Source organism: Pogona vitticeps, chromosome 1 (assembly GCF_051106095.1).
Source record: "Pogona vitticeps strain Pit_001003342236 chromosome 1, PviZW2.1, whole genome shotgun sequence".
In the NCBI taxonomy this organism is placed as follows: Eukaryota; Metazoa; Chordata; class Lepidosauria; order Squamata; family Agamidae; genus Pogona; species Pogona vitticeps.
The window spans coordinates 335,235,581-335,253,478 of record NC_135783.1 but is presented as its reverse complement, the minus strand read 5'-3'; the positions used below and the strand labels follow the sequence as shown (position 1 = coordinate 335,253,478).

The following is a 17,898-nucleotide window of genomic DNA, read 5'->3' as shown; positions in this document are numbered from 1 at the left end:
ACACACTAGAATGAGACAAAGAAATTACATCCTCAAAAGGGGCATAGTTGGCGGAATGGATTCTAGCACAGCAGGCCTTTTCATTCTTGCAATATTCATGCTGTAAGTTGAGGTAAATATCACCTTATCTTCCTAGCAGCATGAGGGGCTGGGGTAGCACAAGTTCTCCAGTTGATAGAGGTGAGAATCGAAGTGCTGGTTCTCACCCTCAGACAAAAGTCACTATTGCATCTGCCACTGTAGACCACTTGAATGAGTTTAGGTAACGGTAGCAAAAGAAGCAGGAACAGGACATCACAAGCTACCAGAAGACCACAGCAACAATCAAAATCCAACTGCTATGCTCCATTTAGCTACTTCTAAATGCCAGCATAATATTGTGTCTTCACTCTGTCCAGAGAGTCTCTTCCTGATGGTGGCAACAGAGCATTTTGTTAGTGACAGTAAACTCTGCATGCTGCCAAAAATTGATGGTCTGGAAAAGCCACTTCTGTGAAGGCCCTCCTTCTGTCCTTCATATTCTGTTCCACAATAGCCACCCTGTGGCCTCTGCTGGTCACACCGTGTTCCTCACATTCTGTTCCAGAATATTCTGCTCCACACTGGCTTCTAGCTGCTTCTAGAAGCTGACCAAGAAGAATGCTGACTTTTATAAAAAGCAAAATGCTGAGGAGGAGAACGGCTCAGGGCCCCCTGTTGGTGGTGGTGTTTGGAAATATATTAGATTCATGTACCTGGCATTCCAACACCTTAGGTAAGCATATCACTTGACGTAATGGCTGGCTCGCCCTGCATGAAAGAGGAGAGAGAAATAAAATCTGTCATGCAACGTTCACCCATAATAAGACTGAATGTTGCCCCAAGAATTCTGAATAGGGCTGTTCCTTCCTGTCCCCTCAGATGGATCCATCAAGGATACCTATCGTTTCGTTTAGTCATTTAGTCGTGTCCGACTCTTCGTGACCCCATGGACCAGAGCACGCCAGGCCCTCCTATCTTCTACTGCCTCCCGGAGGTCTGTCAATTTCATGTTGGTTGCTTCGCAGACACTGTCCAGCCATCTCATCCTCGGTCGTCCCCTTCTCCTCTTGCCATAACACTTTCCCAACATCAGGGTCTTTTCCAGGGAGTCTTTTCTTCTCATTAGATGGCCAAAGTACTGGATACCTATATTTAGACCTAAATACGATGTCTACTCAGATTTAAGCTGTTATTCCTTTATACGTCAGCTTTTTTTCCAGTGAGCTGAAGGTGACATACAAGGCATTCTTTCTGTCTACATTATCCTCATAACAATACTGTGAGATAGGTCAGGCCATGAGGAGGTGACTGGCCCATGGTTATCTAGTAGATTTCAGCTGAGTGAAGACTTGAACAAGGGTCTCCTCACTCCAGCATTCAAACCATTATGTTGCATTGGCTCTTGGACTAGCTTTCCCAACTGTGTTCAGTAAGACTTAATGCAAAGTAAACGTATCAATAAGACTGCAACTGTAAACTGGTTTTCCAATTACTGTATTCTCTTTCCCAGTGAACTGTGGGAATTGTAGTTATCAGAGAAGGGAGCCTAGAAACTACAATGACAATTCCCAAGGTGCTTTAGGAGAAACTAGCCAATTGGCATAGAATAATATGCATCTGTGCATGCACACATTTTTGTTCTGTGCTAAATCAAAGCAATAGTCAATAAAAAGCAATAATGCAATATTTTGTCATTTCACATGACTAAGTAAAAATCAAATGCAGTGATGTACAAGAGCTGCAAAGGCGCCACTTTAATGCTGATAAGGTCATGGTGAACAATAAAACAAAAGAATGAGCATATTTTAAAAAAACAGAAGATTCTGGGGGGAAAAGATTGTCTGTGATTATAAATCACAGATGTGAGAATTGTCAACATGCAGTTCCTTCTTCGTTGTCGACTTCCCTAAAGAAACTGATCACAGAAAAATAGTTTAACATGGGGGGGTTGGTGATGATCTTTTAATCTCAACAATGAAAGCATTTCAGCCTGTGTAACTGCTGACTTTAAAAAAAATGAGAGAGAAAGTCCTTCCGAACAACAAAAGATGGAGCAGTAATTACATAAATCTCTCCATTCTTGATGAACACACAATGGAGTACTGTATAAGGAAATCAATAGTGTTTCTGCTGTAATTCTTGTTTTTATTATGAGCTGAAAGCAAACTTGTTCAAATTGGATGCTGGAGCGTGTGTGGTTTTGTGTGTGTGTGTAAAGAAAATTAACATCCACTGAACAGCGAAGCAAGACAAGACAGGCTTTAAATGTTTAGAAACAGTTCCTTACTACTATGCTTTTTCTAAATAATTTGTAATGCTGTGAAATCAAGACTTCAGGAAATGTGTATCAAGCAAGCAATTTCATATATCTACTTATATATATATATATCTGCTTATATATATATATCTGCTTATATATATATCTGCTTATTTATGTACTTATTTTAAAAAAAAAAAACCTCACAGCGCCAGAAACTGCTCAGAGAACCCAAATGCCTAAAGGTTTCTGACAAAATTGAAATCTATGCATTAAATAAACTACTGTAAATGCACCCAGAAGTCAAATGTTTCCAGCTTATTTTCAATAAATTGGTTGTAATGATTTTATCCCATACCATCCATTTACAACATTTCCTGCAAGAGAAGAAGGTATGTTTGTGGCTTGTGTGTATGTGTGTATGCGTGTGTGTGTTGGTGAAGAAAAAGGTGGAAATGATTGCATTTAAAAATAATTAAGAGAGGGGGCCTGCATACCTTTGAATTAAATTAAAAGAAAAAATATTTCTTTTTTGTGGAGATGATGGCATTCATATTCTGTTTTTGTGTGAAAAGTAGATTCCAAAAAGCTTTTAACTAATTTGTTCAATTTGTTTCAAAGCCAACATGAATAGGCTTGGTGCAAATTCAGATTCATTAAAACTTAATTAATATGCATCATTATGCAAATGAGGTTGCAGTTAATGAGTTCTTAAAAGAAGCTTTCTTTAATTAGTTCAGTTTTAATGGCATCATCATTTATCTGACTTGTTTTTAAAGCCACATGACATACAAAAAGTGACCATCCTCTCCGATGTTGCCGTTTTTTTGTTTGCTAATTGTGTTTCATCTCAGTCCTTTAATGCTGCAGACTTTGGGGGAAAAGTGTGACGTTTTGATGTTCAGTTCTGCTTACTGATACTTCAACCAAAATCCAATGTCTTGGATATAAAAGAGTTTATAAAAGGGTTCCCTCCCTTAGTTCTTCAGTTCTGTGTCTGACGGTTACTTAGCTCCTTAAGATTTTGCTATCCATTCCCCACCCACCCACCCCAATGTACAGGAGGGGAAAACAGGTACATGTCTCTGTCTGCTGATCTCAGAGTGATTTATTATCTGCTTCATCTGTTATTCTTCCTACATTTATGCACTATAAGGCATTAATATTTTCCCTTTATGATGTTTTTTTTAAAATAACAACAGGGCATAAGTGGACAGAGAACAATGCCACACGAAGAAGCTGGCAATAAAAAAAAGGAAATCACTTGGAATAATGACAGTCGGATAAAAAAAAAGCAGGGACAAAGAAGAATCAGCCCCCAACAGCTTCCTTTCTGTTTCTGGAAATCTTGGGAAAGCAGTAAGTTTGGAAATAGCATTTTCTTTCTCCACCACCCCTTCCCTTCCTGTGGATGTTCTGCTCAGTAAAAATGATCCAACAGCTTTATTGAGAATATTTCTATTTTGTAGCAGACTTGGACATGAATAGAGGAGAGCGAGCAAGCTAAGGAAGGCTCCTTAGACTGCAGAGGTGTGTATGTGGAATTCATCCCCAAATTTCAGAGAGGTGGGTTGCTCTGATCATGAGCAGCCTATGAAGATGGCTTGTTGAAGGTCATGTGCTTTACAGACAGGAAGTCCCGGGTTTAACTGGGGGCATTTTAAAAAGAGAAACATACTTAGAATACGTAGGAAGGACTTCTGTCAGAGAATCTGAAAGCTTATTTCCTGTCCAGACTAACCATTTTGGTGCAGGCTGGATCAGGCTACAAAGTGTCTGTTGTGGTTTGAGTGAGGAGGGATATGCCGTTTGGCGTATTCCTCCCATCCAAACAGAAAAGGATCCCTTGTATTCTAATTAGCTATCAATTCTCTGGGCAAGTGAAATTATTATTATTATTATTATTTTATGTCACTCCTCTCTCCCTCTATCAGTACCATTCTGCTTCCCTTTCCTCATTCTTCCCCCAACTCTCCATTGGAACCTGCAGCCACAATGACAGTTGGAAGCCAAAGCTGCTATCTCCTGGCTAAACAAGCTAAACAATGGTTGTGCCAAAAAGAATGCATGCCCTGCTACCGTCCTAGAAAGGTGTGCAACAGCTCTTAAAGAGAAGAGATGTATTGTTCTATATAGAAAAATAGTTGTGGACATTTCTGTCACAGTCTATACAGGAATGTGACTTTCAAAAGGAGAAAGTCTTCCATATTCAGGTGGGGCTCTTGGTGTGATTAGGAACCCAGAAAATGTATGGGGGAGCTTCTATGTATGTTGACTGACCTAACTATTGCTAGGATATATGTACCATCATCTCTATTATTATCAGTGGTAAACAGCCGCTACTAATACTTTATCAGTGCTTTTTGCTTCTAAAGTTACTTGGACCTCACTGTCGATTTCCCATCCCCAATCATTTGCCCTGTATGTACAGTTGAACTTTACTTGATTCACCTTTAGACATAGGTGCTTCATATTTTTACCCAGAGGATATTAATATGAAGCATGGCACCACAGGTGCCATGGCGGTTCGTTCCTGCCCCACAGTGAGCCTGGGCTACTCACTGAACTCCGTGCAGCACATGCATCCATCAGCATTGTTACTGTGCGAGTCTCAGAAGTAGTCTGGTAGTCTGGCTGGCACTTCCCCCACCTCTCCCCACAGCTGATGACTCCAGCAAGGAGATGGGAAGATGAGTCTCCCCGGTCAGCTGCTGAGTGGTCGGCTATGGGGAGAGGTAGGGAAGTGCTGACTGTACTACTTCTGCAATTGGCATGACAATTATGCTGATGGATGTGCATGCCATGCAGAGCCCAGTGAGGGGACCAGGATGGTTCTAGGGGTGGGAATGGACTGCTGTGACACCTATGGTGCTGGAGTTCATATTTATACCCCCTGGATATGATATGAAGCTTCCGTGTCTATTCATCATGGTTCAGAGAATGTCAACTTTAGTCCATGAAAGTTTTAAGGAATTAGTTAGTCTTAAGGGTTCCACAGGCCTCTTTATTCCCCCTAGATGGAGGTATTTCATTAGAAAATCCATGGTGGTAGAGATGGAAGGGCAGGGCCATTGCTACTCTGCTTTCTGTCTTTCATAGAGCCTCAGCTGCTTTATATGTAGCCATTCTTCCTTCCTTCCTTCCTTCCTTCCTTCCTTCTAAAACTTAAATTAGACATATCAATCAACATAAGCTAGAAAAGAAAAAATAAAAAAGACAGCATAAAAACATTTATGTGTTTCTCATCTTGCTCTCTTATTTTGCTGTTCTGCAATCACCATTAAGTCTTGCTGCAGACTTTGCTGGTCACTTTTTTTTTGACAAGCAAACTTCTTATAGAGCTCCTTCTTTTAGTAGAAAGCAACCATGGTTAAAAAATAGTTATGTTTTGGTTAGAAAAATCTGCCACCTAGTGACTTAAGATGGTATTGCATGTTATAGATAAATCAACGTTGATTAAAATGAATAAAAGTGAGTTTAAACCCAGATGGATACTCTCCTTAGTGTCCACACCAGTTTTCAAGGCTTCACAGTCTTAGAAACTTTTATTAGTATTTTTTAGTATTATAGACTGAAGGCATTTTATTTCAAATAAAATAATTTACAGTAGGAACCACTTCAGGGCGTGTGAAAGTTGCAAACAATGTAATCACACTGATATCTGCTGTGATACAACAACTTATATATTATAGACAAATACAAAATGTGTTTCTATTTTAAGCCATGCTAACTTTCCCCAATAATTAAAGTTTAGCAGAAATTGAATGACAGAAACCTTTCAACTTTGAATTATGGAAGAAAGTTGTTAGGTTTGAAAAGTGAGTGTAGATGGAATTGACAGACAAAGGGGCAGAATTCCATCCAATGAATTAAGGAACCTATTGTGGAAAGAGGAAGCACCCATGTGGCTTCAGGTAGTCCATGCTACAATAAATAGTATTTTAATGACTAGACCTTCATGCCATCACTCATCAAAGTTTTAAGTGGCAAGTGTTTAAACCTGAAGAAATTCACACTCTCATCTGTCTCTCCTCCTCCTCTGGAATAAATAATCTACTAATTAGTTTCATTCCTAACAAGAGGAACCAGGTTTCTTCCAGCTCACCCACCAGTTTGTCCCGCAGTTCAAAGCTCAGGTCAAAATATATAAAATGTCACACAGCTGTCATTTAATTGATGCTTCATTCCTCTTAAACATGGGACAAGAGGGAGTCATCAATTACAAGGAGAATAGTGATTTTCCCTCTGTCCTCAACCACAGAAGAGACAAGAAAACATCAATTAAACAACAGTTTTGACTGAGTATGTTATATATTTGACATATGATAAAATTGGTGGAGGTGAGAAGTTCATTATCTCTGTGTTTCTCCTAAAGATGTGTAGTGTTAATCAAAAGTAATTGTGTGTCTGTGTGTAGGTGATTGAAATGAAACATTATTCAAAATGGGTTCTGAATTTCATTCTGGGTTGGAAGATTATATTAGAAAGAAGAGTTTCTATGTCAGAATACCAGTTTTCCCAACTGGTTCCCACGTTCCTGCCATTCTAATGCTAGCAAAAATTCACTGTTACATTGACACAATAAAGCTTGCGTTTTTTTTTCCTGAAAGACAGAGAGTTAGATAAACTTTCACTATGAAATACTCCATGAAAGAAAGAATTTTTATGCTTTTACAAAGTGCGAAGGAGAGAAATTTCCTTATAGGTTTACATATTGTTCGTGCCATTTCATATCAAAACACTCAGAGTGGTTAAGAACACGATGTGACAAGATGCAATAAATATATAAAATAAAAGACACATGAAGTAAATTGTATCCTTTAAAAAAAAGCTGCACGTGTGGAAAAAGCTGTGTGCACATACATAAACATGAAACAGCATTTAAATACTAGCTGGAGGTTCGAGCAAACGTGCAGATACCAACGTGAATCAAATACAATTCTTCTGGTAGCATCAGAAAATTTGTCTCCTTCCTTCTGCAACCCGCCACCGCTCTAGAGCGTTTACCAGCCCACCAGATCAGACACTGAGGGTATACGAGAGGCTTCAGGAAGTGGAGAAAATTGCCGCCTTCCGACATCTGTTTGCGAAGTGTGTGTGCAGAGTGACTGTTGTGTATTGGTTAAAACCTGTAACTTTATGAGGATAAAACCAACAACAAATCTAACTGTGTGCAGGAGGGAGGGAGAGAAATTGAGAGAGAGAGAGAGAGAGAGAGAGAGAGACCGACAGAATTTTGTCCTGCTGTTTAGTCAACAGCTACAGTAAGTAGCTTTCTCTGTTTATTTCAGCACAGTATTCCCTCAAACTCTCTCTTCAACACACACTCACATACATACACACAGAGCAGTTAGAGAAAAGGCAAGGAGAATTGACAGCTCAGTGCCTCCCTAAGCAGTATTTTATAAGGGCTTCTAAAAAGGACTTGCCATACAATCCAACAATCCATTGGGAGTAGCCCAAGGACATAGGACAGATCAGGTCTGTGCTTCTGAAGTAAAGGGAAGGTTTAGTGGTGGCTGGTGGGCCTCCAGTTTTAGAAAGGTGGCCCGTGAATCCATTCCAGGTTTTAGTGAATTCTTTTAGAGGAATTGTCTAAGGTGCTGAACTGTATCCTCAAAGCAAATTCACCTTGGAGAGCTCTTGTAAAACGCAGATCAAAACCTGGAATGGATTCAAATACTCCCTGAAACTGGAGTCATCAGTTGCCACTCGGAAGGTGTGCCTACATTTAGAAAGGGATCTACAACCTCAGATGTCCCTTGCCAGCCCTGAAAAAACTTCTGTATATCTTATCTCCTTGATGTCTGACCTGCAACACCAGCAGAAGTTAAAAGGGGATGGGTTGGGCATGTGCCATGAGTGGGTCAATTGCTAAAAGCCCTCACAGTCTGCAATGTCACCTGAAACTGCCAGGCTACCCACATCTTTATACATGTTTCCATTCTCACACAATTCTACCAAATGCTAAGCCAGGGCATAGCGTTGCAGAAGACATGCTGATTTTTATTTATTTTTTTTGCCAGAAAGGCATAGACTTTTATATTTAATAATACTTTCATCCTAGCAAAGCGTGCTACTTATATACCGCCCCATAGTGCTTCAAGCACTCTCTGGGCGGTTTACAAGTTAATTATGCAGGCTACACATTGCCCCTCCAGCGAGCTGGGTACTCATTTTACCAACCTCGGAAGGATAGAAGGCTGGGAGTCGGCTACCTGGGACTGAACCCCAGGTCGTGAGCACAGTTTTGGCTGCAGTACAGTGGTTTAACCACTGCGCCACGAGGCTCATCCTAGTCATTTATTTTTCAATAAATCAGTAAGGTCTAAAAACTTACCATTATGGATAGACCCAAATTCAAAAATGAAACAGGAAGTTTGCAGAAAATCACGGTTTCATTGATCTGGGTCAGTTCAGCTTCATCCAAAACAGAGAATTTTGAATTTTCCTCAACCAATGAACTTTTTTGCAATTTAATTAACTTCCTGGTTTATTTTTCCCACCCCACCTCATTGCCACTGCCCCTGTTGCCTCCATACCTTGCCTGCTGCCTCCACCTCTGCTGCAGCTGCCATCTTGAGAGACAGTGGCCTGACTTCCCTTCCAGGAGCTGAGCTTCCTTATCTCTGTGCACCCACTTCTCAGCTCAGCATGCACAAATTATTTTTATTGTTTTAGATAGTTGAGAGGTGGGGGCATGTATAGAGGCAGCCAGCCTGCAAAACCCAGCTGGCCACCTCTCAAGATGGCAGTGGTGGTAGTGTAAGAGGAGGAGGCAGTGGCAGGAAAAGGCAGGAAGACAACAGGGGCAGTGGTAAGGAGGCAGGGGGCAGGGGCAGGCTATGGGGCAAGGAGGCAGTGGACCTCTTTTTTAAATACAGTCACTTGGAAAAAATCCAGAATGAACTGTCGAACCAATCCAGAGCACAGTTCTGACTCCTGTCCTCTGAAGATGCCCGCCACAGAGACTGGCGAAATCTTAGGAAGAAAAAAACTTAAGAACACGGCCAAGCAGCCCGGAAAACCCACAACAACAATCCATTATTTGTTTGGGAAAAATTCACAAATTCATGGTTCGTGGACTTCCATGAACTACAAACCAAAATAACCCCCCATTTTTTTGCCCATCTCTATTTACCATTTATCAATACTAGTGACCTAATTTCCTCATACTACCATCCTGAAAAATATTGTTCTAGGCACATCTTTGCCCCTCCTGTGATGAAGACCAATACAAAAGAAAAGAATACACCAACATTATATGTGTAAATTTTCTGTTCCCTCGTTACATATTAATTATAATCTCTTCCACTGGTCCAGCTGTCACCTTAGCCAGTTTCGTAGTACTTCTAAATGCTGCAGCCAGACACCTGACTGGTATGGGTTACATGGAGCATGTAACTCCCTTATACAATAGCTTCACTGGCTGCCAATCTGTTTCCAGCCGCAATCCAAACTGTTGGTTATTACCTAATAAAGCCCTATACGACTTGGGTCCAAGCTATTTGAAGGAACTTATCACCCCACACGACCCTACTCGACTGTTAAGATATTTTAGGGAGGCCCTTCTGTCATTTCCACAATCTTCCCAAGCTCCTTTGGTGAGGACACGAGACATGGCCTTCTCACTAGCTGCTCCCATGCATTCAAATGCACGGCCCTAAGAAGTCAGGCTGGCCCCTCCCTCTAGCCCTCCTGTCATCAGATAAAGACCTTCCTCTTCAGGGCGGCGTTCAAGTAGGATGTGAGAATCTAGGGAATACTGAATTTATCAAATTGAGAGATGGTAAAAAAAAATTTTTTTGACATGCTTAAAATTGTTTTTTATGCTTGCTTTTAATATTGACAAATGATTAATTATTTTAAGTACAGTTTTTGTACAGAATTTTAAAGCTTTCAGCACTGTGTCGTTTTAATTGCTGTGGGCCACTTTGGTTCCCCTATGGAGAGAAAGGCAACATAATAAATAAATAAATAAATAAATAAATAGATAGATAGATAGATAGATAGATAGATAGATAGATAGATAGATAGATAGATAGATAGATAGATAGATAGATAGATAGATAGATAGATAGATAGATAGATAGATAGATAGATAACAACCCCCCCCCCTCAGGCTTTGGCTGCACCTATTTGGTTGTCTCTTGTTTGTATATTTTTCCTGCAAGTTTGAATTCTCACTTGCCTGTTACGTTTGGATATGACCAGAGATAGAAAAAGATGATGGGAGTTCTAGTCAAACAAATCTGGAATGTTATAATAGAAAGAAAGTAAAAGAATAGCACTTAAAGCACTCTCTGGGTAGTTTACAATTTTATTATGCAGGCTACACATTGCCCTCCCACTCGAATCTGGGTACCCAATTTACCAACATCAGAAGGATGGAAGTGTGACAACCCCAGACCTACTGGAGTATACCACCCTTTAATTATGCTGCCACCAACCATTCCCTATAAGGAGTCACACAGACCAGGAATGGATTTTAACAAACAAAAGAACAAGGTTTATTGAAATAACAAACAGGGAAAACAAAAGGATCAGGTAAATAGAATACTGGAACGTGGCTTAGTCTCAATCATATACACACAACAGATTGGTTCACACAGAACACTTTAAAGTAACGCACAGACCCTGAACCTATCAGTTCTGGCTACCTAGATAGAAACCTGAACCTATCAGGTTTGTACTAACTGACACACAGTTGTACCCAGTCTGACACACAGACTCCAACTCCTCACTCTCCACATCAGCTCCAAATATATATACCGTACAGCTCCTCCTCCCTGATGTCCCGCCTTCCACTCCCCATAGGATGGAACTTTCCCTCCAAACCAATGACAGACAGGTACCATCAGTGCTGTATGTAACACCTCCCCTCTTTATAAGTTGTTTTGCAGGGGAAAAGCTAAAGTGCTTTTCTCCAAAAAAACAACCAGGATCAAAACACACAAAAACAGTTATACAATAACATACAATCCCATAACCCATACTTACACTCTAGGTTAAACATATCATTTATGCATTTACACATTAATATTTACAATACATTAAGTTACCTTTATTAATACAAACCAAGCATGTTTAATAAACAAGTACATTTAACTTTTGGTCACCAAAATATACATAGTCCATGGTTTCTTCGCCGTCTTCACTCTTCGGGTCTTCTTGACAAGGCGTCAGCAACACAGTTCATTGACCCTCTGACCACCTTCACTTCAAAGTCATAGTCTTGCAGGTTTAAAGCCCACCTCATAAGTTTACTATTATGGGTTTTCATTGTCTTTAACCACTGCAGTGGTGAGTGGTCAGTGCACAGAACAAAATGTCTTCCCCAGATGTAAGGTTTGGCCTTCTGAATCGCGTATACTATGGCCAGGCACTCCTTTTCCACGGTTGCCAAATGTCTCTCACCTTTCTGGAGTTTCCTACTCAGGTAGGACACTGGATGCTGGTCACCATTTTCATTCTCCTGGCAAAGAACTGCTCCTACCCCGCCGTTAGACACATCGGTGTAGATGATGAACTCCCGGTCGAAGTCGGGAGCACGCAGCACTGGATAATTGATGAGCGCCTCCTTCAACCTCCGGAACGCCTCCTCACAGTCGCTGGTCCATGGGATGCGGTCATCAGTCTTCTTCCGCGTCAGATCGGTCAGCGGAGCCGCCATCTCGCTAAACCTTGGAATGAACTTTCTGTAGTAGCCCACCAACCCAAGAAATGATTTGACTTTTTTCTTGGTGTTGGGCCTGGGCCAATCATGAATGGCTTCTATCTTGGCCTCTAGGGGTTTGATCACTCCTCCCCCTACTATGTGACCCAAGTATTTTATTTCTGGGCTACCCAGCTGCAGTTTGTTCTCTTTGCAGGGCCTAGGCCAAAGCACTTCCTCCCCTGGGTTAAAGTGCCTCTCCCTGGCTTTCTGGTCATACCAGGTTTTCTGTCTGACCTTTTGAGCTTGCAGGTTTTCTGCTGCTAGCTCTAGGTTTCTCTTCAGGTCATTCATTAAAGAGTCTATATATGTCACAACGTCTTGTGGGTCATCCTGGGTGATCTGCTCCCAATTTTGTTTGATTAAATCAAGTGGACCTTTCACCCTTCTCCCAAACAAAAGTTCAAACGGACTGAACCCGGTACTGGCTTGGGGCACTGATCGATAAGCAAACAAAAGGGATTGCAGCTTCTGGTCCCAATTGTTTGGATTCTCCGCCAAGTAAGCCCTAATCATGCGCATCAGAGTCCCATTGAACTTCTCCGTTAACCCATTACTTTCAGGGTGATAGGCAGTGGTTTCCTTGTGCTTAATTCCACAGATTTGCCATAACCGTTTCATGAGCTTTGATGTAAACGATGTGCCCAAATCTGTGATTATTTCTGAGGCAAATCCCATCCTGGACATATACCCCACCAAGGCATCTGCCACTGTGTTAGTTTCGATGTTAGTCAAGGGAATGGCTTCAGGGTACCTCGTGGCATGGTCCACAATGGTGAGAATGAACCGGTTCCCCCTCTTTGTGGCCTTGGGCAAAGGTCCCACAATATCCACTCCTATACATTTGAACGGGGTGTCAATCACAGGCAAAGGGCACAACTTCGCTTTGGTCCTGTCACGGTTATTCCCCTGCCTCTGACACACATCACATTGTTTACAGAACTCCTTGATCTGCTTCCCTATTTCAGGCCAGTAAAAATTTTGTGTGATTCTCTGCTGTGTTTTGTTCACCCCTAAGTGCGCAGCAAACATGTCAGAGTGCCCCCTTTGTAAGATCATGGGGCGAAACTTTTCAGGTACCACTAGCTGACTTCTGATCCCATCTCCCCCTTTTGAGATATTCATCAGGGTCTCTCTATATAAAATTCCCTTTTTCTCACGAAATCTCGCTGTGGTTTCAGGTGTTAGCTGGGTGTCTGTCACCTGTTCAAAACACTTTTGGAGAGTGGCGTCTGCCTTTTGCTCTTGGCCAAATTTGCTGTCTGTGGTTAAGGTTTCCACCACAGCTTCGGAACTACCCTCATCTGCTTCCGCCTCGGGCCCTTCAGTACCCCCCTGAACTGTCCCCGTGGTAGCTTGTGAGCGTGTAATCACTAGCACCCGTTTCACATGTTCAGCCAGGTCATTTCCCACGAGCACGGCTGCTGGCAGAGTCGATGAAATCACTAGCCGCCAAACTCCCCTCCAGCCTTGAAAGCTCACAGGTACCTCAGCTACTGGCAGTGAGATCACCTGCCCCTCAATCCCTGCCACCTTCAGGCTCTCATTTGGGATTATATACTCCCTAGGAATAATGTCTGGATGGCACAGGGTCACCTGGGAACAAGTATCCCTTAGCCCCCTATACTGATGGTCAAGTATTCCTACGTCCACCCCTGCGGTCTCAAACAATTGCGAATCTGTCCTCACTAGTAAGCAGCGCTTGACCTCCACAAGAGGACCATTTTCCCCAGCCTGATCAGCAGATGTAACTGGTTCAGAGTGAGTAGCCATGGTAACAGGCTCCCTCAATGGCAAGGAGCTTTGCTCTGTCTGGACACAGAACACAGCTTTTGGCTTGGTTCCACTCAAATTATGAGGCAAATTTCCCTTTAGCTGCTTTAATTTCTCACACTCTGAGAGTAGATGGCCCTTTCCTTGACAGAAATAACATTTTCTGCTGTACTTGGAGTCTTTCTCATCTGGTTTTGGTTTTCCCTCCAAAATCTGAGGTCTTGGTGGTTTCATGTCTGAGGGCTTCCCTTCAACATGGGCCCCTCCCCCTTGCTGGTTTTTCCCTGGTCCCTGAGAGTACTTGCTGTAGGTTTCTTTGGGTTTACCTACAGATTTCCCCTCAGCACCGAAGGGCTTTCTGATTTGGTAAATAAAATCTGCGATCTCTGCCGCTTCTGCCACCGATTTCGGTTTCCTCTCCCTCACCTAGAACTTCAGTTCCCCATGCAGGACTGAATAAAACTGTTCCAGCGCTATCAGGTCTTTGAGCTGCTGGAAGGTCTCTGTCCCCTCCTGAGACAGCCATTTCTCTAGCAGCCTCACCAGTTGGGCCCCCACTTGGGTAAAAGTCTGCTCTGGTTTCTTTGTGAGTGACCTGAATCTTTGCCTCAGCTGTTCCGCATTTATCCCATGTCGGGCAAACACCAGTTTTTTAAACTCAGCGAAGTCTTTCAGCAGTTCCACTGGCATCTCTGCATAGACTTCTGCCAGGCTGCCACTGATTAAAGATCGCATAATGGTCATCTTCTCAGTTTCCCTTACTGAGAAGTCCACAAACGCTCTTTCCACGAGGGAAAAGAACACCTCAGGGCAATCTCCCTTGTTGTACACAGGGAATTTCTTCAGGTCAGTTTTAGACAATTGGCCCACCTCAGAATCTCTATTGTTATTATTGTTCTGGTTCATCATTTCCAATTTTCTTAACTCAAACGCCATTTTTTCTACCTCCAACTGTCTCTGTTTCTCTTCCCTTTCAAACGCCATTCTCTCTCTCTCTAATTCAAATTGTCTTTGTTTCTCCCTTTCCCTTTCCTCCATTTCAAATTGCCTTTGTTTCTCTTCCCTTTCTATTTCCCTCATCCTCAGTTCATGCTGTTGGGCTAGGAGCATTTTTCTGAGTTCTGGGTTCTGTTCTCCCGTGCTCTCATCCTGCACTGAGCCAAATTCTTCCTCAGAACCTTGGTCTACCTGTGGATCTCTCACTTCACCCATTTCTGCCATTTGGCTTCGAGTCAAGGGCATAATCCCCCCAGAACAGGCTGCCTTCAAAAGTCAAGCCTCAAAATAAAACGACGACTTTTTTTCTTTTGCCTCAGAAACAGCCTTCTATAGATTGCTGCTGTTCCTTCAGCACTAACTTGCAACTGTTGCCAGGCAGAATTCACGCCCTCTGCTAGGCCTCTCAGCAGACAGGCTAGATCACTGTTACTTCACACAGTTTTGCCTCAGCCCTTTCCCGCCAAAACAGGTTGCCTCAGAGCTCCCTAATCTAGTCCCCCCAATCCGAGTTTGCACGTTCTTCCACTAGCCTACCTCCCCGTGAGGTAAGCCTAGAAGATTACCTACGCGCCCTCAGATTGTCCCTGACTAGACCCCCCTTGCTCTGGGCACCCTTGCCAAGGCTTTGCTGGACCACTGGACAACTGGACTAGTCGTATCCCACACGCTGGACACCAATCAATGTGACAACCCCAGACCTACTGGAGTATACCACCCTTTAATTATGCTGCCACCAACCATTCCCTATAAGGAGTCACACAGACCAGGAATGGATTTTAACAAACAAAAGAACAAGGTTTATTGAAATAACAAACAGGGAAAACAAAAGGATCAGGTAAATAGAATACTGGAACGTGGCTTAGTCTCAATCATATACACACAACAGATTGGTTCACACAGAACACTTTAAAGTAACGCACAGACCCTGAACCTATCAGTTCTGGCTACCTAGATAGAAACCTGAACCTATCAGGTTTGTACTAACTGACACACAGTTGTACCCAGTCTGACACACAGACTCCAACTCCTCACTCTCCACATCAGCTCCAAATATATATACCGTACAGCTCCTCCTCCCTGATGTCCCGCCTTCCACTCCCCATAGGATGGAACTTTCCCTCCAAACCCATGACAGACAGGTACCATCAGTGCTGTATGTAACAGGAAGGTTGAGTCAACCTGGAGCTGGCTACCTCAGCACATCAGGATCAAACTCAGATCATGAAGAGTCTTCACTGCAGTACCGCAGTTTAACCACTATACCACACGGCTCCTAAGGCTAGTCTATGACTTTTCTGTCTATAATCTCCTGCACTGCACAACCCAATAATGAGAACCTGTATTTTTTTTAATCTATGTACAGCTCTTAGTTTATTTTTTGACTCTTTCATAAACAATAAAATGCTGATTATGATATTCATAACTGTAGATCTGTTTATGCGTCACATCTTCCTGAGATATTAATAAAAGTAGCCTTAAAATGCTTGTTTGTGTTGTCAAGTTACATACGACTTGTAGTTCCCCTGATAAGGTTTTCAAGGTACGTGAGCTTCTCCGGGAGTGGTTTTACCATTGCCGCTGTCCTAAAGAGTGTCCTTAGTCAAACAGGGATTTTAACCCAGTTCTTCTGAATCCTTGCCCAGTGCCCTATCCACACACCCCATGCTCTCTCACCAATGAAATCTTTATGTGATGTCACAATCCAGAACAGCAGGATTTTTATTTGTGAGGCATTACGGGGCTGAGGCAAGTGTCTGGGTCTGTGAATGGAGCAGGACAAGAGAACGGAATTCTGTTGCCATAAAGTATAAAGTACAGTTTTGAACTTCCAAAACTAGCACGAGTAAAAGAGCTTCCAGAGACTGGCTGATAAATCCCCTCATCATCATTCACTATGAATTATACAAACCCAGCATTATGAATGTCCAGAAAAGTTCTAAGTTACTAAAAGAGTTAAAAATCATCTTCAGTTGTGTAGTGCATGTTTAGAGAGCCCCATGGCCCACTGATTAAACTGCAATACTGCAGTCAAGCCTCTGCTCGTGACCTGAATTCAATCCCCAAAGGTTCTGGTAGCCAGCTCAAGGTTGAATCTGCCTTCCATTCTTCTGAGGTCGGTAAAGCGAGAACCCAACTCATGGGGGGCAGTTGTTGTTTGCATAATTATGTTGTAAACTGTCCCAAGAGTGCCCTAAGCACTATGGGGTGATATATAAGTAGAAACAACAACAACAACAAAACCAACATGTCTGTGAATACTGAAACACTGTTATGACCTATGTGCATGCAATACATCCTGCCCTAATAGGCTGCTCCTCCTTATGCTATGTATCATGAAGTCCACATCTACACAGGCACCAAGACAGCGAGGTCTGATGCTTACTCACCTTGCCCATCCTTGTGCAGAAAACATAGATTTCTCTATAATCAATTTGGATTTGGATCTGAAAGAATAAAAATCATGAAAATACAGATAACACTTAGAGAGTCTTCAAGTACTGTCAACATTGTAAAGGCAACTCACAAGTTGCATGCATTTAGCAATGCAGCTCCTTCTAGCCCAGTTTTCTTCTTTGCATTCTGGTTTTTTGCTTGTAGAATGTGGAAGAGGATTCAAAACACTGACCCAGCACGCACTGTCTGAAATAGGGCATTTTGCATGCAGTTACTTTTTTTTACTACAACTCCCAGAATCCCCAAACCAACAACTCTGGGGTTTGCTTGGATTTGTTGTCTGAAAAGTAACTTTTTCAAGCCTCCATGTCAACCAGGGCATCATTTTATTCTGCACTGATGAATCGATGTAGATGGTAACAGCCATCTCATTTGCTGAGCCATGTTATAGGCTAAAACTAACCAACTTGGCTTGCATGGGCTTGCTGAGAAACACTGTAAGGGGTAAGCAATAAATAGGAAAATAGGAAAGAACACATAAAACTGATGAGTACTTACCCTCTATTCCCTACTGATGTTTCTACTTGGCCCTGCTTAGCATTTCAATCTATATAAAGTCAATGGGCCATATAACCTTCTTCTCCATACACCAACCAATTAACATTATTCTTTAATAGGAAGAAGTTTAGGAGATGTGTTGTCTTCCTCTTTTATCCAAGGAACATTGTTTACTAAAAGA

General features: G+C 42.2%; 1 long non-coding RNA gene across 1 annotated transcript; it reads right to left on the bottom strand.

Moving 5' to 3' along the window:
* Nucleotides 1–561: 561 nt before the first annotated feature.
* On the bottom strand, nucleotides 562–17,219 carry LOC144586087 (uncharacterized). The gene is made up of 3 exons (XR_013540814.1): nucleotides 17,153–17,219; nucleotides 735–789; nucleotides 562–619 (listed from the first exon to the last, which is right to left on the bottom strand). It is a non-coding gene; the product is annotated as an uncharacterized LOC144586087 (long non-coding RNA).
* Nucleotides 17,220–17,898: the final 679 nt, after the last annotated feature.